The sequence below is a fragment of the Bufo bufo genome, chromosome 6 (assembly GCF_905171765.1).
Source record: "Bufo bufo chromosome 6, aBufBuf1.1, whole genome shotgun sequence".
NCBI classification, from domain to species: Eukaryota; Metazoa; Chordata; class Amphibia; order Anura; family Bufonidae; genus Bufo; species Bufo bufo.
This window is the reverse complement of record NC_053394.1, coordinates 389,663,272-389,686,405: the sequence shown is the minus strand read 5'-3', so window position 1 is coordinate 389,686,405 and position 23,134 is coordinate 389,663,272. Positions and strand designations below refer to the sequence as shown.

At 47.8% G+C, this 23,134-nt stretch overlaps 1 protein-coding gene across 1 annotated transcript in view; it reads left to right on the top strand.

Moving 5' to 3' along the window:
- LOC121003518 (zinc finger protein 850-like) overlaps window positions 1-23,134 on the top strand; it is a 732,238-nt gene that overhangs the window by 256,564 nt on the left and 452,540 nt on the right. The gene's annotated exons all lie outside the window — the stretch shown is intronic.

Here is a 23,134-nt window from a genome sequence, read left to right as displayed (position 1 = left end):
CCTTTATACCTTTAATATTTATATTATATTATATTTTAATTTAAGTTTCTCACTCGTATCATTGGGGGACACAGGACCGTGGGCATAACTGCTGCTGCCACTAGGAGGCGACACTAGTCTGAAAAGTGTTAGCTCCTCCTCTGCAGGCTATACCCCCTCCAGCCTGGAGAGAGCATATCAGTTTTTAGCTTAGTGTTGTAGGAGGCAGACCTCTATGCTTGCAGGGCGGCTTCCTTTTGTTATTTTTTTGTATTTAGTTTTATCTTTTTTCCTTTTTAGGTAGGGGAACTGAGGAGCCTAGCCCCTCTGTCTACCCCGGGAGCTAGACCGGTGTCGGATTCCCTCACCGCTCGACCTTCCCCAAGAAGCAAAAGTGGATCAGGGCAGTCCAGCTCCCCTGTTTCCTGCCAGCCAAAGGGTCACCTGGATCCGGCGAGACCCCCCGCAATTCCAGTCTCCTGCCAGTTCGGGTGCCAGCTGCTGAAGAGGTGACCATGCTGGTACTCTGAGGAGGGGTGAAGAGAAGAGGATGAAGATGGGGTGAGTAGTTAGGTTGAGTGAGTATTTCCAAAACGTCCCTCCATGACAGCACCCATGGAGGTTGTCCTATTGGTCTCTGTAGGGACAGGAAGCGAGAGAGATTAAAAGGCACCCTCCCACCCCACTCTCCAGTGTTCTTCCTGTCCCTACAGGGATAGGAGCAGAGAGATGTTGTTCCCTGCTCTAGGGAATAGTAGGATTTAGGCCGAATCTGGTCGGGGGTTCTGCCTCTCCTCTTCAGGTTCAGGAGGCCTAGTGGCTAGCACCTCTCTGGGTAGAGGTCCCCTAGCTGGCCTTGATACCCCTGTACCTGTCTGCCGCTGTATCGTGGGAAGCCGAGGCCGCTTCTTCCGGTAGGGAGCTCTGGGTTTGGCTGCGGCTCCTGCTCTCCTCCTGTCGGTGTGCGGGCGGAAGACCATGTGACCGGAAGTCAAGATCACATGGTCGGAAGAAGATGGCGGCGCCCAGGTAACGCCGGAGACCGGGACGGCGGTCGCGTGCAGAGGGTGTTGACTCTTCTTTGGAATGAGTCCCCCCAGGAAGAGGGGAGGCGGAGCTGCACGGTGACAGGATGGACCAGGAAGGACATAAATATGATGTCAGCTGTGTCAGTCTGAGTCATGGAGGTCCAGATGTCGGCTATGCAGGAGACTAGTGCAGACATCCCTGTCCAGGGTCATGTAAGTGCCTGAGAAGGGGGGATCATATATCACCCTTATGCAGTGCAATTTGAGCTAATGGGCTCTCTCTCCTCCTTCTTGTAGGGAGAGAGAGACTCGACAGCTAAATCTCTGGGAGACTCTAAAAAGAAAGCAAGAAGATGTGCTATCTGTTCAAAAAAGATGCCAGAGTCATATAAAAAAGCGTTATGTAGTGACTGTCTGGCGAAAATTCTCAGAGAAGAGCAATCATCTCTTTTGTCGGATTTAAGAGTGATTGTAAAAGAGGAAATCCAGGTGGCCAGTTCCAGTATGGTTCAGAAACCGTGCGCTGGTTCCCCTCCCACAAAAAGACCCAGAGTACTGTTGGAGTTAGATTCTGAGGAAGAGGGGTTATATCTTTCAGAAGAGAGGGAAGAAGATCAAGGTTCGTCATATTTTGCGGATGATCAAAAAAGATATCTTTTTTCACAAGATTTAGACCCCCTTCTCTCTGCAGTAAGACAAACAATGGATATTGAGGCGGAAGAACAGACTCGCTCAGTTCAAGACGAAATGTTCGGCGGGTTAAAAGCAAAGAAAAAGAAAATTTAAAGGACTTAGTAATTGACGAGTGGGCGGATGCAGATAGAAAGCTATATGTACCACGTGAATTTAAAAATAGGTTGCTATTCAACCCTGAGGATACAAAACTGGGGGATGTGGTCCCTAAAGTTGATATCCAGGTAGCGAAAGTGGTTAAAAGAACAACAATATCATTTGAGGATTCGGCTCAATTAAAAGATCCAATGGATAGGAAGATTGATGGATTACTCAAGAAAGCGTGGGAGGTATCCGCTAACCCAATCAATACTAACATTGCAGCTACCTCGGTAGCTAGATATCTATGTGTTTATGGGTGAATCAGCTGGAGGATCATCTTAAACAGGACAACTCTAGGGAAGAGATCCTGGGTTCTCTACCTTTATTTAAGTTGGCTGCGTCTTTTATGGCAGACGCTTCAGCGGAATCCATAAGATTTGCAGCAAAGACAGATTCCTTGACTAATACAGCTAGGAGAGCGTTGTGGATAAAATCCTGGTCAAGGGATATAGCCTCTAAAAATAAACTTTGCGCTATACCTCTTAAAGGGTCCCACCTCTTCGGCCTGGTATTAGACGAAATTCTGGAGAAGACGGCAGATAAAAAGAAGGGTTTCCCTGAGGAGAAAAGTAAGAAGCCATTGCCCTTTCGTAAGCCGGTCCGCAGTTTCCAAAACACTCCTAAGAGTAAAGGGAAGACGGGAAGATGGAGCTACCCGAAAGGAGGAAAAGGCAGAGGGTTTCTCTTTAATCCCAATTCCAAGACAGAAAGACAATGACGCCAGGCCAGTAGGGGGCAGACTCCAATTCTTTTGGGAAAAATGGATCCAGATAACCAAGAATCAGTATATTCTGGAGTCCATCCAGAAGGGGTTCAGAATAGAGTTTCACTTCCCTCCACCACAGCTGTTTCAGACTACAGATTTCCAGTCCGTTTCGCTTCAGGATCAACTTTACGCGGCTGTCCAAAAGCTATAGAAATTGGGGGCAATAGTGCAGGTCCCTCCTACACAGGAATTCAATGGTCACTATTCAAAACTATTTTTCAAAACAAAACCAGACGGATCAATAAGGACCATCATCAACCTAAAATTCTTAAACAGAGGGATAACACATTATCATTTCAAGATGGAGTCAATAAGATCTACGATTCCACTGATAAGTCCAGGGGCCTTTCTGTGCACCCTGGATCTAAAGGATGCCTATTACCACATCCCCATTCACCATCAGTTTCAGCAGTACTTGAGATTTGCAATCAAGAAAGGAGGGATAATAATGCATTACCAATTTCAGTGCCTTCCGTTTGGGATGTCGTCAGCCCCCCGTATCTCCACAAAGGTAGTGACAGAGATAGTGGCCTATCTAAGACAGAGGCAGGTGACTATAATCCCATATCTTTCTACTTGTAGCAGATTCAGAACAGGAGTTAGAGCATCACAAGAGAAAGACTCTGTCTTTGCTCACAGAACTGGGATGGAAGATAAACCACAAAAAAATCGGATTTACAACCCACAACAAAGAAAAAGTTCCTGGGAACTCGCTTAGACTCGGTAGCTCAACATTCTTTCCTTCCTCACGACAAACAGATCAACATAAGAGAAAGAATAAACCGCTTCAGATTAAAAGAAAAGCAGACCCTGAGAGAGGCCATGCAGATTCTGGGCCTAATGACCTCGTGCATCGCAACAGTACCTTGGGCCCAATTCTATTCAAGAATTCTCCAGGGGGAGGTCCTTTCTACCTGGGACAAAGATCACCGATCTCTAGACTCCGGGATAGCTCTCTCGGACAGAGCAGTAGACTCCCTCTCCTGGTGGTTGGTAGCAGAAAACCTGTCAAAAGGGGTTCCCTGGAATATGATACCTCTCAAGATAATAACCACAGACGCAAGCAGCCGGGGTTGGGAAGCTCATTTAAAGGACCAGTTCTTTCAGGGCAGTTGGTCCAGTACAGACGCCCTAAGATCCTCAAACTACAAAGAGCTGAAAGCAGTTTGGGAGTCTTTGAAAGCCACAGAACATCTCCTCATAGATCATCATGTCAGAGTCTTGTCGCACAATATGACGACAGTCTGTTACATAGAACGACAAGGAGGGACAAAGAACCCTCAACTTCAGTGGTTAGCGGATCTAAGCTTCGAGTGGGCAGAAAAGAGGGTCTTATCCATTACAGCTACGCACCTGAAAGGGACCCTAAACTCCACAGTGGACTTCCTCAGCCGGCACAGAGTCGAACCGGGGGAGTGGAAATTAAACAAGGAAGTGTTTCAGAAGATTTGTCAGGAATGGGGAAAGCCACAGGTGGATTTATTTGCGTCAAGCCGAAATACTCAGCTGGACTGTTTCTTCTCGCTAGACCCAAGAGGGAGACCGATGGCGGTAGATGCTCTATCCCAAAAATGGGACATGAGTCTAGCTTACGCATTTCCTCCACTTCCCCTCATACCGATAATCCTGAAGAAGTTGAGAGCAAGTACAACTACGCTGATTTTGGTGGCATCAGCCTGGCCCAAAAGAGCCTGGTTTTCGGTTCTGAAGATAATGTCCATCAGGGAACCGATGCTCCTTCCAAAAAGACAGGATCTCCTGTCGCAGGGGCCACTTTTACATCCCAATCTGTACAGACTGAATTTAACAGCCTGGATCCTGAGAGGCAGACCTTCAGAGGACTTTCGGATAAGGTAATCTCAACACTACAAGGGTGCCGCAAACCTGTCACAAAAGCAATATATAATAAAATAAGGAAGAAATTTTCGGCCTGGTTGTCGCAAAATCAGGCGAATACCAGATCTCCTTCGGTGGGTTGCATATTAGAATTCCTTCAGGAGGGATTTGATGCAGGGCTGAAACCTAGCATGCTTAGAGTCCAAGTCTCGGCACTCAGCTGTAGTTTAGATACACCCCTAGCGGAACATAGGTGGATTAGAAGTTTCCTAAAGGCAGCGTCTAGGATGAGACCCACCTTGAGACAATCTATTCCTCCATGGAGTCTAAATGTAGTCTTGGAAAGTTTTATGTGATCCCCCTTTTGAGCCAATCGAACATATATCTGAAAAATGTCTCTCTTTCAAGGCAGTATTCCTCTTGGCTATAACCACAGCTCGTAGGATAGGAGAAATTCAGGCTTTATCTAGTAAAGAACCATACTTGAGGATTTTGGATGATCGCATAATCCTGAAGCTAGATCCAGCCTTCTTACCTAAGGTGGTCTCAACCTTTCATAGGGAACAAGAGCTAACACTCCCTTCATTTTGTGCCTCTCCCAAAAATATACAGGAGAAGAGATTCCAGTGTCTGGATGTTAGAAGAACGATTCTAGCCTATCTTGACAGAACAAGTACCTGGGGAAAATCAAATAATTTATTCGTCCAGTTTGGTGGAAAGAATAAAGGCATGAAGGCTTCAAAACAGACGATGGCACGGTGGATTAAAGAAACTATCAAAGAAGCGTACAGACTTCAGGAGAAGACCTGTCCTCTAAATCTGAAGGCGCGTTCTACTAGAGCCATGGCAACTTCCTGGGCAGAGAAGGCAGATGCTACGATTGATCAGATTTGCAAGGCTGCAACCTGGTCTAACTTCCTGACTTTTGCCAGACATTACAGACTAAATTTGTTGGCCAGCCAGGACTTAGCCTTCGGGCGGAAAGTCCTGCAGGCAGTAGTCCCCCCTAGGAAATTAAGTTGTTAGTTCTCCATGGGTGCTGTCATAGAGGGACGTCCTGGAAATACTGGTTTAGTTTACCGGTAAATCCTTTTCCAGGAGTCCGACATGACAGCACCCCATATTACCCTCCCTGGTATATTGGCTCCAACCTTGATGGCAGTGTGAATATAACATTGTTATTAATAAAATGAGTTGGATCCTATCCGGTGTAGTAATTTGGAAAAACACTGGAGAGTGGGGTGGGAGGGTGCCTTTTAATCTCTCTCGCTTCCTGTCCCTACAGAGACCAATAGGACAACCTCCATGGGTGTTGTCATGTCGGACTCCTGGACCCTCTCTCGGCCACCTTATTAGGGTAGACGGCTTCTACACATAGGCGTGCGCACGGGGTGCACTGCCATCTGCCAACTCCCGATCCCATCCTTCACATAGGCTTCAGGCTAGTGGTCTGAAGCCTATGAGACAGTAGATCGCTAGAATAGAGTTGCTCCAGGGAGGTATGATGATCGGAGGAAGAGGCGGAGTCTCGGCATACAGGGGGCGGGGCCTCAAGATGTGCAGGAGATTCAACAGAGCACGTTGCTGGAGAGAGGAGCAGAAGCTGCAGGTCAGTATGTGGAGGAGAATAGTGACTGGTATCTTTACTTGGAGGGCTTTTTGCAGGGGCTGCAGGGAGAAGGAATAATCCTTGTACTGAGACTGTATGTTAGAGGGGTCTGAAGAGAGGGGGGTGAAGTGATATTATTTACATGGGGACTGTATGCTGGAGGGGCTAAAGGCAGAGAGAGTGATGTATTTTACATGGGACTGTATGTTGGAGGGGCTGAAGGCAGGAGAAGTGATATTATTTTACATGGGGACTGTATGTTGGAGGTGCTGAAGGCAGGAGAGGTGATATTATTTTACATGGGGACTATATGTTGGAGGGGCTGAAGGCGGGGAGTGATGTATTTTACATGGGACTGTATGCTGAAGGCAGGCGGCGAAAGAGAGGAAGGGTGATATTTACATGGGACTGTATGCTGGAGGGGCTGAAGGCAGGGGGAGTTTTGTATTTTACATGAGATTGTATGTTGGAGGGGCTGAAGGCGGGGAGTGATGTAATGTACATGGGACTGTATGCTGAAGGGGCTGAAGGCAGGCGGTAAAGAGAGGAAGGGTGATATTATTTACATGGGACTGTATGCTGGAGGGGCTGAAGGCAGGGGGAGTTTTGTATTTTACCTGCTGGAGGGGCTGAAGGGCGCCATAATTATTACTATTAGGGTCTATTCAGATGTCTGTAGTGTTTTGTGGATCTGCAATACACCCGGCCGGCACCCCCATAGAACAGCCTATTCTTGTCCGCAATATTATAATATTAAGAATAATAATAACAACACAGAGGGGCCAGTATATATTATAAATATACACACATACATACATACATACATACATACATACATACACACGCACGCGCGCGCGGTGTGTGTTTGTGCTTTAGGGTGCACACCCTAATGCAATAGGCTGCGCACGCCAATGCTTCTACTCTTTAATTCCGGGGTAGGGACACTCGGATACCATATCTGGGGGAGGGGCACACACCGTTTAAATTTTCCCTGTTGCCTCCCAGGCGGTCACCTTTCATTTTAGGCCCCGGCTTTATTTCGGGCCTGCCCAGATTTCGGGCCCCGTCCTGCGCTGGTCTATTCCCGGCCCGCGGGTAGGGCTCCCGTGGCCGGTATACGCAAGCGGGCGCCTCCGCGCACCGCTTTGGGTCCCTCCGTTCTCCGGCCGTGCGCCACAAATTTAGGCTCCGGTTTCTGGGAAGTGTAGGCCGCAACCGGCGCCTCCCACAGTGATGCAAGGGGCGGGGCTAAGCTTTCCGCTGCGGCTCAGAGGACCCAGCAGGACAGGACCGCAGCTATCCGCGTAGACTCTGCCTCAGCCGGCAGCACGATTCTTCAGGGACCACAGGGCCTGGTGTCCTGCATGCTGGTAGGACGGTTCCTTCCCTCTCCAGCCTTAAGAACAGTAGTGGGCAGCCATGTCCGAACCCACTAGTGACCCCTGCATTCCAACACCCGCCACTTATTATGCATGTGTGAAATGCAAAATTAAGTTCCCTCGCGACCAGCCAGACTCAGGTTCTGCCCCCCCAGCCCAAGAAGCCGCATGACCGCCCTGACTGGGTGGAACCGGACTGGGCCCGTGCCTTATCTCGGGCAGTGGAGGACCTCTCTAAGATATCCCAATCCACCCTCACTCTCATGGGTCAATTGGTTGATAAATCTCCATCTGCGCAGTCCGCGCACTCCTCTGGAGAGCACCTTAGGGGCTGACCTTCGTACAAACGGCCCAGAGCAGGTCGTCATTGCTCCTCTGAAGCCTCAGCATCTCCTCCTTAATGGGTCACACTCGGACGCATCTTCCCTCCCAGGAGAAGTTCTGTCAGATGGGGAAATTGGTGACTCAGACTCGGATATGGATCCGGAACAATCTTCCAAGGTTGCTTCCATGGTGGACAGCTTAGTTTCTGCTGTCTGTGACACCTTCCAGGTGCAGGATGACTCCCCCTCCATGAGTCACCAGGGAGTGTCTTTTCTTCAAACCAGGCAAACTCCTAAAGCCTTTCCCTTACATGATGACTTTTCGGTTGTCATTGCCAAGGCGTGGGACCATCCAGATCGTCGCTTTAGCATGTCAAAGCGACTTGATCTGCTTTATCCCTTTCCAGCAGATTGGGTGGCTAAGTGGTCCTCTCCTCCCAAGGTGGACCCTCCGGTAGCACGCTTCGCCAAAAACACCGCCATTCCGGTGGCCGATGTGCTTGGGCACAAACTGATATGTTCTCTCCTGGCTGGAGGGGGTATAGCCGGCAGAGGAGGAGCTAACACTTTTAAGCCTTGTGTCGCCTCCTAGTGGCAGCAGCTATACCCACGGTCCTGTGTCCCCACAAGTTACACCGATAAAAATTTCCTTATCACGATCTGTTCTTGCATAAAAAAATTGTTTCTGGGGCCTTCCATTAATCCCCTCCAATTCAAGTACCAATCTCCATTTTTCTTTCTAAAGAGCCCCATGGTCCATAAAGCCAAAATCGTCTCTTTCATTTATCACCTGTCCAACACCAAGGATCGATCATGATCATAAACATGCAAATGGTTAGTTTTAATAGACAAATACATTTATCTTGGCCAAGGCTTCCACTTCTAGTGCAAATATTATCTACTTTTTAAAGGTAACCATTCCATCATAACATTTTTTTAATCTATTACTTAAAGGCCTCTATTTTCTCAGCAAAAGTTGTCAGTACTAAAAGTACTCAGTATTCACTTCAAAATGGTGTTTAACTCTTAATCTAAGCTTGTTTTTGCAGTGTAATTTATTCTGAAATAAGCCTAAATAAGACGTATTTCAGGCGCAGATGTCTGTGCCATGGGGGGGGGGCAGGTCTACAATTGTCTTTGTGGAGTGGGCGAAGGAAGGGAATGGGCCGGCAGGCCTGTCTCATTTACCATTTTCTACAAATGTTTCAGGTGTAGAAAAGGGTCTAAATGTAAGACAGCTTGGAAGCTCTCTTACATTTAGAACTGGTGCTGGAAGTCCTGAAGTTATGGAGAGGCCTGCGCCTCTTCATAACTTCAGTGGAACCACCGCCAGCTTAGGGCTTTGTTAAGACCTGCGCCTAAAACACAGGTCTTCATAAATGTGCCCCAAGATGTATACCTAAGACAACATGGCTGACCATCTGATCTAATCCTGATTCTGCAACACCTACAGTTAAGGAAGAGAGAACAACACCCGAGAGATGTCCCAGTCCTCTTCTTCCACAGGATAATTTAGAAGAACATCTCTATGTCCCACAGGATGATCAGGTAGATGGATATAAGGGCATTATGATGGAGGATCACCGGCATCTCACATCACCAGGTAATAGACATGACTAAATACACACGTCCTCTCATTATCTGTATGAAAGGAATGAATTCAGTCACTGGATGTGTTTCCTACAGTTAAAGAAGAGAGAAGAACACCTGAGAGATGTCCCAGTCCTTTTCTTCTACAGGATTGGTCAGAAGAACATCACAATGTCCCACAGAATGATCAGGTAGATAGAGATAAGGTCTCATGAAATGTCCCCTATGTACTTTAGAAGGCTGTGAAGATCTTGTCTTCAGTCTTGTTTTATCCACCAGTATTATATGATTTAGCCTTATATAATGAGAAAGGTGGAGATGGCAGGATTACAGCTGACCATAGACATTTACATGTTGTCTGGATCTTCTCACTATTTTCTGCCTGTATAGACTTTTAAGATGGCCTTCTCTGTCAACTGCTGCAGGTCTTTTATAGTTGCACAAGAGTGGCACAACAATTTTTCCCTTCCCCCATGACAGCACCACAGAGAGAGAGGATCCGCCCCCAGGGACAGGAAACCTGCAAAATAAAAAGGTGGAGCCTCTCTCCAACCTCAGTGGTTTCCTGTCCCTGGAGCGGGAGACCTGCAGTTTTCCTTTCAGGTCCGGGCCCTCTGTCAGGTCCGGGCCCCCAGCCCAGAGGGGTATTGCATTCCAACGCATGCAGCACGGATCCATGGAGGGTCTGCCTCATGGGAACAGTATTTCGGTGCATTCTCCGGCATGCGGCTCAGACGAGGAAGAAAGAGCCTAGATCATGCAGCTGCCATGGCTGTGAAAGAAGGTACTCCTTATAATGACCCTACTTAAGTTACACAGCAATTATTTGGGTTGTCTGCCTCATAGCTTTAGGGCCTGCTTGTCTGCCTCGTGGCTTTAGGGCCTGCTTGTCTGCCTCGTGGCTTTAGGGCCTGCTTGTCTGCCTCGTGGCTTTAGGGCCTGCTTGTCTGCCTCGTGGCTTTAGGGCCTGCTTGTCTGCCTCGTGGCTTTAGGGCCTGCTTGTCTGCCTCGTGGCTTTAGGGCCTGCTTGTCTGCCTGGTGGCTTTAGGGCCTGCTTGTCTGCCTGGTGGCTTTAGGGCCTGCTTGTCTGCCTGGTGGCTTTAGGGCCTGCTTGTCTGCCTCGTGGCTTTAGGGCCTGCTTGTCTGCCTCGTGGCTTTAGGGCCTGCTTGTCTGCCTCGTGGCTTTAGGGCCTGCTTGTCTGCCTGGTGGCTTTAGGGCCTGCTTGTCTGCCTGGTGGCTTTAGGGCCTGCTTGTCTGCCTGGTGGCTTTAGGGCCTGCTTGTCTGCCTGGTGGCTTTAGGGCCTGCTTGTCTGCCTGGTGGCTTTAGGGCCTGCTTGTCTGCCTGGTGGCTTTAGGGCCTGCTTGTCTGCCTGGTGGCTTTAGGGCCTGCTTGTCTGCCTGGTGGCTTTAGGGCCTGCTTGTCTGCCTGGTGGCTTTAGGGCCTGCTTGTCTGCCTCGTGGCTTTAGGGCCTGCTTGTCTGCCTCGTGGCTTTAGGGCCTGCTTGTCTGCCTCGTGGCTTTAGGGCCTGCTTGTCTGCCTCGTGGCTTTAGGGTCTGCTTGTCTGCCTCGTGGCTTTAGGGTCTGCTTGTCTGCCTCGTGGCTTTAGGGCCTGCTTGTCTGCCTCGTGGCTTTAGGGCCTGCTTGTCTGCCTCGTGGCTTTAGGGCCTGCTTGTCTGCCTCGTGGCTTTAGGGCCTGCTTGTCTGCCTCGTGGCTTTAGGGCCTGCTTGTCTGCCTCGTGGCTTTAGGGCCTGCTTGTCTGCCTCGTGGCTTTAGGGCCTGCTTGTCTGCCTCGTGGCTTTAGGGCCTGCTTGTCTGCCTCGTGGCTTTAGGGCCTGCTTGTCTGCCTCGTGGCTTTAGGGCCTGCTTGTCTGCCTCGTGGCTTTAGGGCCTGCTTGTCTGCCTCTTGGCTTTAGGGCCTGCTTGTCTGCCTCGTGGCTTTAGGGCCTGCTTGTCTGCCTCGTGGCTTTAGGGCCTGCTTGTCTGCCTCGTGGCTTTAGGGCCTGCTTGTCTGCCTCGTGGCTTTAGGGCCTGCTTGTCTGCCTCGTGGCTTTAGGGCCTGCTTGTCTGCCTCGTGGCTTTAGGGCCTGCTTGTCTGCCTGGTGGCTTTAGGGCCTGCTTGTCTGCCTCGTGGCTTTAGGGCCTGCTTGTCTGCCTCGTGGCTTTAGGGCCTGCTTGTCTGCCTCTTGGCTTCGGGAGGACTGAATGACTGTCTTCAGGCTTTCTTGCCTGAACGTCTCTGTTATGTTGATTTTTCTGATTACTGATGCCTGTATGGCTAAAGGTCTTTCCATATATGCCTGCTTGGTGGAAGGTCTTGGTTCCACCTTTAAGGCTGAGTGGGATGAACGCCTATTGCGTCTATACTTGTTTGGCTTGCACCTACAGCATCTGACTGGTTCGCTGAATACCTGTAGCTTTTATGCCTGGTCACCTAAACGCCTGTAGAGTCTATGCCTGGTCGACTTAATGCCTGTGAGCCTGTGCCTGTCTAACTGGCTGCCTTTTAAGCCTGTGCCTGTCTAACTGGCTGCCTTTTGAGCCTGTGCCTGTCTACCTGGCTGCCTTTTGAGCCTGTGCCTGTCTACCTGGCTTCCTTTTGAGCCTGTACCTGTCTAACTGGCTGCCTTTTGAGCCTGTGCCTGTCTGGCTGGTTGTTTTTAAGCCTTTACCTGTTTGTCTGGTTGGAGGTGAACCTGTGCCTGTCTGGCTGGTTGCCGTTGAGTTTGTGCCTATCTAGCTGGCCACCTTTGGGACTGTGCCTGTCTGGGTGGCTGCCTTTGAGCCTATACCTGTTGGGCTGATTGACTGCCTTTTTTTGAGTCTTTGACTGTCTGGAGGCCTCAAGTACCTAGGGAGCTGTTTGCTTCTGTGTTTGCTGGGATAACGGCTCTTTCTGTCTCCTTCTGCTGCTGAGTTTATCTAGTGTGTTGATCAGCGGACAGCTCCACATGGCCGACGGCTTCTACGGCTGTGTCGGCATGAGGGACGGCTATTGGCGGCGTGTCTGCATGGCTGGTGTCTTCTGTTGCCATGTCTTAATAAGTGGACCACTCAGGCAGCTGTGTCTGGATGAATAAACTTGGCTCTGAGTGAGTATCTATGTGTTCAGCGGTGCCTGGGGTGCCACCAAGTCTTTGTGGCGGTCTATCTTGGTGGCTATGCATGCAGGGTGAACTAGTTCTGTGCCTATGTTGGTTGTCAAATTGTAGTTTAATAGTCTACAATAGGCATAGCACTCCAACAAAGCCCTATAATACTCCTTATGAGGAGTGAGAAAATGGGCTGGACCATATTGCTTGAATGGCCTACAGTATTTATGGCGTATCAACAGAGCCCTATATGGCTCTTGGTGGGAAGTAATAAAATTGACTGGAACATTTAGTCTGGATGGCCTACAGGAGGTATGGCGCACCAGCAAACTGTATAAATACTTGCCGCGGATCTAGAATTCCAAAACTGAAGGGTCCAGTGTGCTCTTTGGACCTCTGGCGGCAGACTCCCCCCCCCCCCCCCCCCCTTCTTCCAGGGGCATGGAGGCCACGGTAGTTTTCCATCATGGATACCAGATTGCGAGGAAGGAGATTTGACGTCTAAAGTTCTTCCAGTGGTCTTGGATCAAAGCATCTGTCTCGCAATATATTCTGCACCAAAGGAATCATTGTTCAGCAATCATCTTCAGTTGGTCATTCCTTGTCAAGATAAGTACTTCTCTAAGATGTTTTGTTAAAATCTGTTACGATTATTTTGATAATTACTTGATGAGAAACCCATTTGAGATTTCTTTTATAAGATTATGCTAGATTTAAGTATAATGTCCGGTATTAAAAATTCCTAGAATGTTATTGATCCAACCCCTTTTTTCTTTAGGTTCGGACCTTAAGTTAGCTTTTAGATTCCCTATACTTCCATCTGGGTATCCTTACCTTTCATTACTTTTCAAGCATTTCTGATAAGCCCAGGAATCTAAAGGAATAAGTTGCCACTGTCCGGACTTTTCGGAGATGCCTTACACGTTACCCAGGGGTAACTAAGGATTGGAGAAGTCCTCCGTGCTTTTGTTTCCTTTTTGGCATAAATAAGGGTAAGGCAGCCTCGAAGAGTTCACTAGCCAGATAGCTTAGGTCATTTTTTTCTCTGGCTTAAATCTGTTCTGGAATCACAGCTAAGACAGTAGCCTGTCAGAGGGTCAGTATGCCAAGGCCAGTATAAAAGTATGGAGTATTCACAGAGTTTCACCCTGATTAAGACGTAGCCTTTATTCAAAGCACTTAAATTACCCAACACAAAATATGCAAAACAAAAAAGAAATATTAAATCAAAAGAGAGGCTGTGTAAACTCAGCAGTCTATTCCACAATACGGGATATGAAAGATTTCTAGGCAGGATGGTGATGGTCTGATGGGGGACCTTTCCCTGATTTTCACCCTATGCTATCGATCCCTGCCTATAGAACAGAATAGCTGGGATGGGGGCGATCCCGTATTTAGGACCTGGCCCTGAAGACAGATATGCAAGGCACCTAAATAAGGTGCCCTAAGGTGGGTCTTTTAGATACCCTACTATAAATATGAAAAATAATAAACGCTGAGTAAACAATAAATAAAAAAAAATGCTAAGTACATCAAAATAGATGCTGAGTACATCAGAGTAAAAAAGTGCTGAATACATCAAGTTGAGTCATTGCTCAATACATAACGATGAATAGATGTTCAGTACAATTTCTGCAATATCGAATTGTATCGTGATTAAACGCAAAAAACCTTCAGTTTTCAAAGGTCATCGCAATAAATTTATAGGTCCCTTTATCCCAATGCGTTTCCCCCATTGTGTAAAGTGGGCTCATCAGGGGACATAGATGCAGTATTTAGATAGTCATCAGAGGTATTATTTCAGAAATGACCCAACTTGGTGTCCAACAATTTTTTGTAACGCCAGTTGATTAGAAGTAAGAGATAGATGTTGATATTCTTTCAGCAAAGGCAATAGTGACAAGGTAAGGAAACTTTTTCTACTTGCGCAGTCTACCTCCTGGAAGGGGAGGGCTAATGTTTCTAATGTGCAAAACTGTTAGGCTGCCACGTGGTCTTCTCCTTCTACCTTACCGTCTCTATTGGCTCCAGGTAAATTCTGCCTCTGTTCTTCTGTCGGTAAGAAGTTCTGCAAGTGGTGCCCCCTCTTCCGTAAGGAAGGGGTATTCCTCTCTGTAATTCCTCTCTGTGGTGCTGTCGTGGGGGAAGGGAAAAATAATGATTACACTTACCGGTAATCAGATTTTCCAGACCCCACGACAGCACCCCTCCTTATTCCCTCCCTGCTTCTGGTTTCTTGACTTGACTTGACTTGAGTTGCACAGGGTGTGAAAAATAAATAAATAAATAAAAATAAAAAATAAAATAAATAAATATATATATATATATATATATATATATATATATAAATAGAAAAACGAACAGCACTCCTAGAATCCACAGAAAAGGTTTTTCTTTATTCACCCATGTGAAACATCACATGGGTGAATAAATAAAACCCTTTTCTGTGGATTCTAGGAGTGCTGTTCGTTTTTCTATTTATATACCAAGGGGTAAGCAGCTCATTCCCCAGTTAACGTGCACCCAACCTTTTGAACCATTTTTTGTCAGTGCCGCCATTCTTCTATAATTATTTATATTTATATTTATATATATATATAATTAGATGAACTAACCCAGGTTGGAGTCCCTCTCATCACTGAGGTTGGAGAGAGGCTCCACCTTTTTATTCTGCAGGTTTCCTGTCCCTGGGAGTGGATCCCTCTCTTTGTGGTGCTGTCAGGGGGTCTGGAAAATCAGATTACCGGAAAGTGTAATCATTTTTCTGAGAGATCTCAGGCCGGGATTATGCAGTACTACAAATGGTCAACCATAGTTGTGCTCGGATTGTCAGCTTGAACATGAACATCAGGAGATAAATGCATCATTATCTTCAAAGGTTTTGTAGTCTAGGCTGCAGTCTCCTGGTGTCTCCTTACTGTCAGAATGGCAGTACCAAGATCATACCACGGATTCTATTCTAGCACATGTAGATGCAAGTCATCCTTCTTATTGCATAGAGTATAATATAATATTCAGGGGCGTAGCTAAAGGCTCATGTGCCCTGGTGCAAGAGTTCAGCTTGGTCCCCTTCCCTTAGTGCTTTGTGGCCAGGGGCAGGGAAGCACATAGCCTTCGTGCTGCCTGAGGCGAAAATTGAAACTGCATCCCCTGCCAAATTCTTGACCTTACCCCTTCCCTCCAGCCAGAGATGTAACTTGACCTGCATGAACTTTGTATAGTATCGGTGTTTTCTTATGTCACACAAGGGTCTTTGGGCCCCCTCAGGCTCCTAGACCCAGTAGTGACTGAGGGGTGGGGAACCTTTTTGCTGCCTTGGGCCATTTGGATATTTGTAACATCATTCAGGGGGCCAAACAAAATTGTCAACTTAAAAATTTGACAGCTATATTTGGTCAAAGATAGAACTGACTTAGGATACTTTCACACTCGCGTTTTGGCTTTCCGTTTGTGAGATCCGTTCAGGGCTCTCACAAGCGGTCCAAAACGGATCAGTTTGCATTCTTATGCATTCTGAATGGAAAAGGATCCACTCAGAATGCATCAGTTCAGTCTCAATTCCGCTGGCACACAATGTAAGTCATTGGGGACGGATCCGTTTTCACTGACACAATCTGGCACAATAGAAAATGGATCCGTCCTCCATTGGCTTTCAATGGTGTTCAAGATGGGTCCGTCTTGGCTATTTTAAATATAATACAAACGGATCCGTTCTGAACAGATGCAGACAGTTGTATTATCTGAACCAATCCGTCCATGACAGATCCACACAAAACGCGAGTGTGAATGTAGCCTTTGGGGTAAGTTGCAGAAATCGCGCTTCAATTAAAAAAATCGAGAGCGCTATATATTTGCAGCACAAAATGGCGCCTGCGCTATATATTACAAATAGTACAGGCGCCATTTTGACCACAGCCGTCTAATTTTTAAGTTGAGAATGTTATATATTTACGGTAGTTTTTTATTTGGCATTAATGGCAGCCAAGCTAAACCCAGAGGGGTCCAGACAGGGGTTCACCCAGCTTTCACTCTCCCTGCCACTGTCCCTGCCACTGTCCCTGCCTCTTTCTTTGCAAATGTCCCTGCCTTTGTCGCTTTCTCAGCCTCAGATCTGCCCCCCACCTCCATCAGCCTCAAATCACCCTCCTATCAGACCCCCAGCCTACATCAGCCTCAGATCAGACCCTCCCCATCCTTAGATCGGACCCAATTAAACCCCCCAGCCTCAGATCAGACTCCCATCAGACCTCAGATCAGACATTTAAAAAAAATAAAAAAAATAAACTTACCTCTCCAGCTCCGGATGGCGCTGCCACTTGGCAGATTCACTTACCCTCCCTGGCCTTCTTCCCGCCACGCTGTACTGTGATCTGACAGCGCACAAAAGCACACAGCGTCAGGTCATAGTGCGCATCTACATGCACTACGTCCTGACACTGTACGTGTCAGGACACAGCGTGGGGCCAGAATAAGACCAGGGAAGGTGAGTACAGCTGGCAATGCGCTGTTCTCACCTTTCTGTGCTTTTCCGCATGCTAATGACCGCTTCTATAATGGAAGTGGTCATTAGCATTTTCACAATATGTACTGGCAGGGGGCCGGGGGCCACATGAAATGGTCCCGCAGGCCAGAGGTTCCCCACCCCTGCCTTACAGCTACGCCCCTGATAATATTGGAGGTTGATTATTGGAAAAGCTATATAGGATTATTTTCATCAGCACATATCATTCTAACTCTCCAACAATGTTTTAGCTGCTCAGATGCATCCATACATTTTGAACCTTTGATTATGGACACCTGGTCATGTGATCTCTAGTCTGACCTCCAGTCTGAGGCTTGCTGTCTCTCTCCTGTGTGGCCGACATCCTGTGAACTACAAGATTACAGCATCATTTATCAGATCCCTCTGGAGAGCTCCCTCCCCACCAGCTACTCCTCCTTGTCTTCTGTATGTCCCTAAACATATCATGCTGCTGAAGATATCATCTCTACATTATCCATTACACATGAAGAGCAAAGGTTTAGAGTCTAAACCTTGTAGAAGTGGAGAAACATTTAATTGTGCCACTGTCTTTAAATTACAAAAAACACACTTGCCATTTTGCTTGTTCTGTTAAATAATATGTCTGTACCAAACCCCTGACTTTTCATTTATAGGCCTCATAATAAAATGTCTGAGAAATGGAAGAGTGCAAAACGAAAGACCCATGCCTCGTCCTCCCAGAGTCAGAATGTATGTAGTACCAGCAGTATCAGTACCTGCCAGGAGTAGTAGTAGTTGGCCACAGTTCTCCCTGGCTCCTAATATTATTGAGGGCACAGAGGATAGAATTGTGGACTGGATGGCTCAGCGTTTAGACTACCATAAGGAGGAGATTCAGGGGAGGAGGGGCACCCCATGCATAGCTGTGCTTGTGGTGGTAGGAGTAGTGGCCCCTGTAGCTGCACTGGTGGTGGTAGGGGCAGTGGTAGCAGCAGTGGAACTCAAGGCAAGTATAAAGCAGGTAATCTGGAGGGGGCTAGGAGGCCCATAATGACATCACAGTTTTCATGGCGGGGAGGTTGAGGACTATTACAATGATTGTGTGTTGGAGCTAGATCAGGGAGCTGAAAAGAAGGTAACATCAGAGGAAGAGGATGGTGGCAGTGGCAGCAATACAGAGTGAAGGCAACATACAGTTAGAACCTCCCAAAACTCTCCAGGGCCAGATCTGCTTCTAGTATTGTCAGCTTGGGAACTGGTGATGCTGATGATACTGTGATAGCCGGCTGAAAACGTGCCAGACCTAAAACAAGCTCGGCTGCAGCTAGCTCTGTGTGGAGTGCGCAAGTATCTTCTGTCTGGCAGTTTTTCTCCGCGGTGCTGGAAAACAAAAGCAATGCCCTGTGCAAGATCTGCCAGATTAAAAACAGAGGTGTCTGCCACAACAAGAGATTCCTCCTTCTCCCGGTCTCCTTTGTGGCAGCCAGGCGACATCCACGTGCCTTACTGTGTCCAAGTCATCATCAGTTACTGCTTCTCCTGCTCAGACTATGCCTCCTTTTATTCCATCCCACCATCAGCCATCGATAATGGAATGTGTGGCCTAGAAACAACTCGGCTTGCACAAGTTCCTGGTGGTGCAGTCTTTGTGGTACCACTTTGTGGATTTTGTTGCCTTTAGAGGACTAATGGCATGTGTTCAGCCTCAATAGAAGTTATATACAGTAGCTGGCATTTTTTAAAAAAAGCCATCCCTGCTTTATACTCTCAAGTGGCGGTGAATGTAGGCCACTCCTACATTCCTACATTACTTCTTGAGCAACGGTTAAGGACTGGAACAGTTCATGCCTTTCACAGCCCATTAGATCAATATTTTTTTCAGCAAGGCAGCACTGTAACAAGAAGGCCAGGTCCTATTGACACCTCCATGTTTGTTCCGACACCAGGCACTTATCGGCCTCCTCCATGGATATCCTCCTGTCCCAAACAGAAGCAGGGCAGAACATCGCTCCCACTCCCCCTTCTTCCTATCATGTGAAGCGGTGCCATGCCGTTTTAGAGCTGATCTCCCTGGGTGATAGTAGCCACATACTTTCTAAAGTGCATCAAGCAGCAAACAACCGCGCTGGCTGTCTCCTCACCTAACTCCAACTGGGCATGTTGCAATGCCACTTCCACAGAGGCCCCCTAGAAATGGAAGATGGGTTACTGCAGGTTCTGGTAGACTTAGAGTTGTGGATAGAAGACAAGTGCCACAGTCTGTGGCTCTCCATAATTCATTTGCAGCACTTTCAGAGCGCAAGAGCAACATGGAAGATGGCTCAGGCACAGTGGGTGAGGAACAATCATCTCCCATGCCTAAAGTATGCAAGACTCCAGCCAAAAACAAAAAGGAGAAGGTGAGGACAGATAGTAAGCAGCTGTTGGTGGGCGATTCCATCATAAGAGGTGTGAAGTTTGAGGAAATTGTTTTGTGAGATGTCTCCCTGGTGCTACCGCTAGCAGGGATAGACGACGTATCCTTAATATTGTTAGGCAAGCAAAGCAGGAAAGGGAGGTGGATGTTATTGTCCATCTTGGGACAAATGATCTGGCTTGCAATGAGGTTTCAAAGGTAAAGGAAGCGTTTCACACACTTGGAAATGATATACGGTAGGTTGCATCAACTGTTTCATTCTCTGCAGTTTTGCCTGTGTATAACCTTTAGCATGATAGGAAGATGCGCATCAAGGAATTCAATGTATGGCTTGGTGAATGGTGTCTGAACCAAGGGTTTGGCTTTGTGTCTTATGTTAGCTCTTGTTGGAATGGAAAAGAACTGTACAAGAAAGATGGTTTGCATCTTTCTCTCAAGGGAACGAATGTCCTCAGTGAGCAGTTCCAAGTATTTGCTAGGGAGCATTTAAACTAGGAAAGGGGGGCAAAAGGGTGATAATCCAGCAGTCCGACTGCCCCCCAGAACAATGCCAGAAGATGCCAGTAGCACAGAGGTTAAGAAATGACAAGCTCAGAGTCTTGTCTACAAATGCTCACATTTTTGGGAATAAGATCAATGAACTTGAGTCTATAATGGCATCTGAGAATATAGATTTAGTGGCTGTTACTGAGACATGGTTCAATGGGAGTAATGACTGGGATATAACAATACCAGGGTTCTCTCTATATAGGAAAGACAGAGAAGGCAAGAAAGGGGGAGGGGTGGCTCTGTATGTGGAAGATAGCATAAAATCTAATTTAATACAAGTTAGCGAGACCAATTTAGAGTCAGTTTGGGTTACCTTGCAGCTTGATAATCATAAGGTAACTCGTGTAGGTGTGATATATAGACCACCTAGCCAAGTCAAAGAATTAGATGATCTACTAGTTGAGGAAATAGCTAAAATGACATTGAAAGGGGAAGTTATCATTATGGGAGACTTTAATCTTCCTGATGTAAACTGGAAAACCAAAATAGCTAGTTCTGCCAGGAGTACAGATATTCAAAATTCCCTACTGGGATTATCTCTACAGCATGTAGTTGAGGAGCCAACCCGGAAGGAGGCCATTTTAGATTTAGTATTCACAAATCGGAATTTGGTATCTGATATTACTGTAGGGAAAAGCTTGGGATCTAGTGATCACCAGTCAGTGTGGTTTACTATAAGTACAGTGACTGAGTCACACCACACAAAAACAAAAGTTTTAGATTTTAGAAAAACTGACTTTTCTAAAACTAGATTAGTGGTATACGAGTCCCTATCAGATTGGAACTGTTTCAATGGAGTCCAGGAGAAATGGGACTACTTAAAAGTGGCACTATTGAAGGCAACAGATAATTGCATTAGGCTTGTCAGTAAAAGCAAAAAAAGGAAGAGACCACTGTGGTACCTAGCAGAAGTGGCCAAAATCATTAAAAACAAAAAGATAGCATTTAGTAACTATAAAAAAAAAAAAAACAAGGATGACAGGCAAATTTATAAGATTAGGCAGAGAGAGGCCAAACAAGTTATAAGAGTGTCACGGAACCATGAACCAGACGTACAACAAGAGATAAGTGAAAATAAGAAGGCTTTATTGAAAATAAAGCTGTAAAGCAAAAGTCCAAGCGGATGGCGAAACCGAAGCAGAGTCTTTGCGAAGCCAGAGGTCAGGAACCAAAAGGGTAGTCAGACGAGGCCAGGATCAGGAACCAGCAGGGTAGTCAGACGAAGCCAGGATCAGGAACCAGCAGGGTAGTCGGACGAAACCAGGATCAGGAACCAGCAGGGTAGTCGGACGAAACCAGGATCAGGAACCAGAAGCAGCAGCAGTCTAGAAGCATGTGAACACAGGAGGACCAAGCAAGGAACTGAAGCCACAGACCTCCTATATATATGAGCTAGGCATCCAGCTCCTCCCAGTGGGAAGGAGAAGCCGCAGGGTGGGAGGCTACAAGAAACCCAGAAACCAAGATGGCCGCCAGCACATGTCAAACGAAGGAGAACAGCAAGAAGGTAAGACCATGACAGTACCTCCCCCTCAAGGGCCCCTCCTCCGCGGAGTAAAGAACGGTTTCTGAGGGAAGCGTGCGTGGAAGGCTCGGAGCAAGGCAGGAGCATGGACATCTGCGGAGGGAACCCAGGAACGCTCCTCTGGACCATAACCACGCCAATGGACCAAAAACTGCACCCGACCGCGGACCAGGCGTGAGTCCAGGATATTGCTCACCTCATACTCCTCACAATTACCCACTTGGACCGGACGAGGCCGAGGAACCGAGGAAGTGAAACGATTACACACCAGTGGCTTCAACAGGGAGACATGAAACACGTTGGAGATCCGCATGCCAGGAGGAAGCGCAAGGGCATAGGCTACCGGGTTAACCCTGCGAAGCACTCGGAAGGGACCAACAAAGCGAGGCGCCAGCTTGGGAGTGGGCACTCGAAGGTTGAGGTTGCGGGTGGACAACCATACACGGTCTCCGACCTGGTAGGAAGGAGCAGGCGCTCGTCTGCGATCAGCCTGGAGTCTCTGGCGCTGCGCAGAGACCTCAAGGGACTTCTGGATCAGTACCCAAGAAGCACGTAGAACGGAAAGGTGATCCTCCACAGCCGGAATATCCTGGGGAGAGAATACCTCCGGTAACACGGCAGGTTGGAACCCATAATTGGCCATGAAGGGAGACGTCCCAGAGGAAGAGTTCACCGCCGTGTTCCTGGCAAACTCAGCCCAAGGCAGGAGGTCAACCCAATTGTCTTGGTGATCGGAGACATAGCAACGAAGGAATTGCTCCAAGGCCTGATTGGATCGTTCTGCGGCCCCATTGGACTGAGGGTGGTAGGCCGAGGAGAAGGAGAGATGAATCCCCAACTGGGAGCAAAAGGCGCGCCAGAACCTGGACACAAACTGACTCCCCCGATCCGACACAATCTCCTTGGGCAAACCGTGCAACCGGAAGACCTCCCTGGCAAAAATCGTGGCCAACTCTTGTGCAGAGGGTAACTTCTTGAGAGGAACACAGTGGCACATTTTGGAAAACCGATCCACAATCATGAGAATGACCGTATGGCCTCGGGATGCAGGGAGGTCCACAATGAAATCCATCCCCAGGTGTGACCATGGGCGCTCCCCGGTGGCTATGGGTTGCAGAAGGCCCAACGGAAGGTGCCGAGGGGACTTACTCTGGGCACAAACGGAGCATGCCGCTACATATGCGGCGATGTCGGAACGTAGGGAAGGCCACCAGAACAGACGTGAAACAGCCCAGGACAGCTGATTCTTTCCAGGATGCCCCGCGGTCTTGGAGTTATGGTAGGTTCGCAACAACCGAGTGCGCAACTCCTCAGGCACAAAACATCTGCCGTTGGGTCTCCCAGAGGGAGCACCAGATTGAGCCGCCAAAATCTGCTCACCCAGGGGAGAGGTCAGGCTGGTGCAAATGGCGGCCAAGATCTGATTCGGAGGTATGACCGAAGTCGGAATCGACTCCTCCCTGGACAGCTCGGAGTACTGCCGTGATAAGGCATCCGCCCTGATGTTCTTGGAACCGGGTAGGTAGGAGACCACGTAATTAAAACGTGACAAGAACAGAGCCCATCTGGCCTGACGTGGTGTCAATCTCTTGGCCTCAGAAAGGTAGGTCAGATTCTTGTGGTCCGTCAGGATGAGGACCGGAACCACCGAACCCTCGAGCAAGTGCCTCCATTCTTTAAGGGCCTGCACGATGGCCAATAACTCCCTGTCACCAATCTGATAGT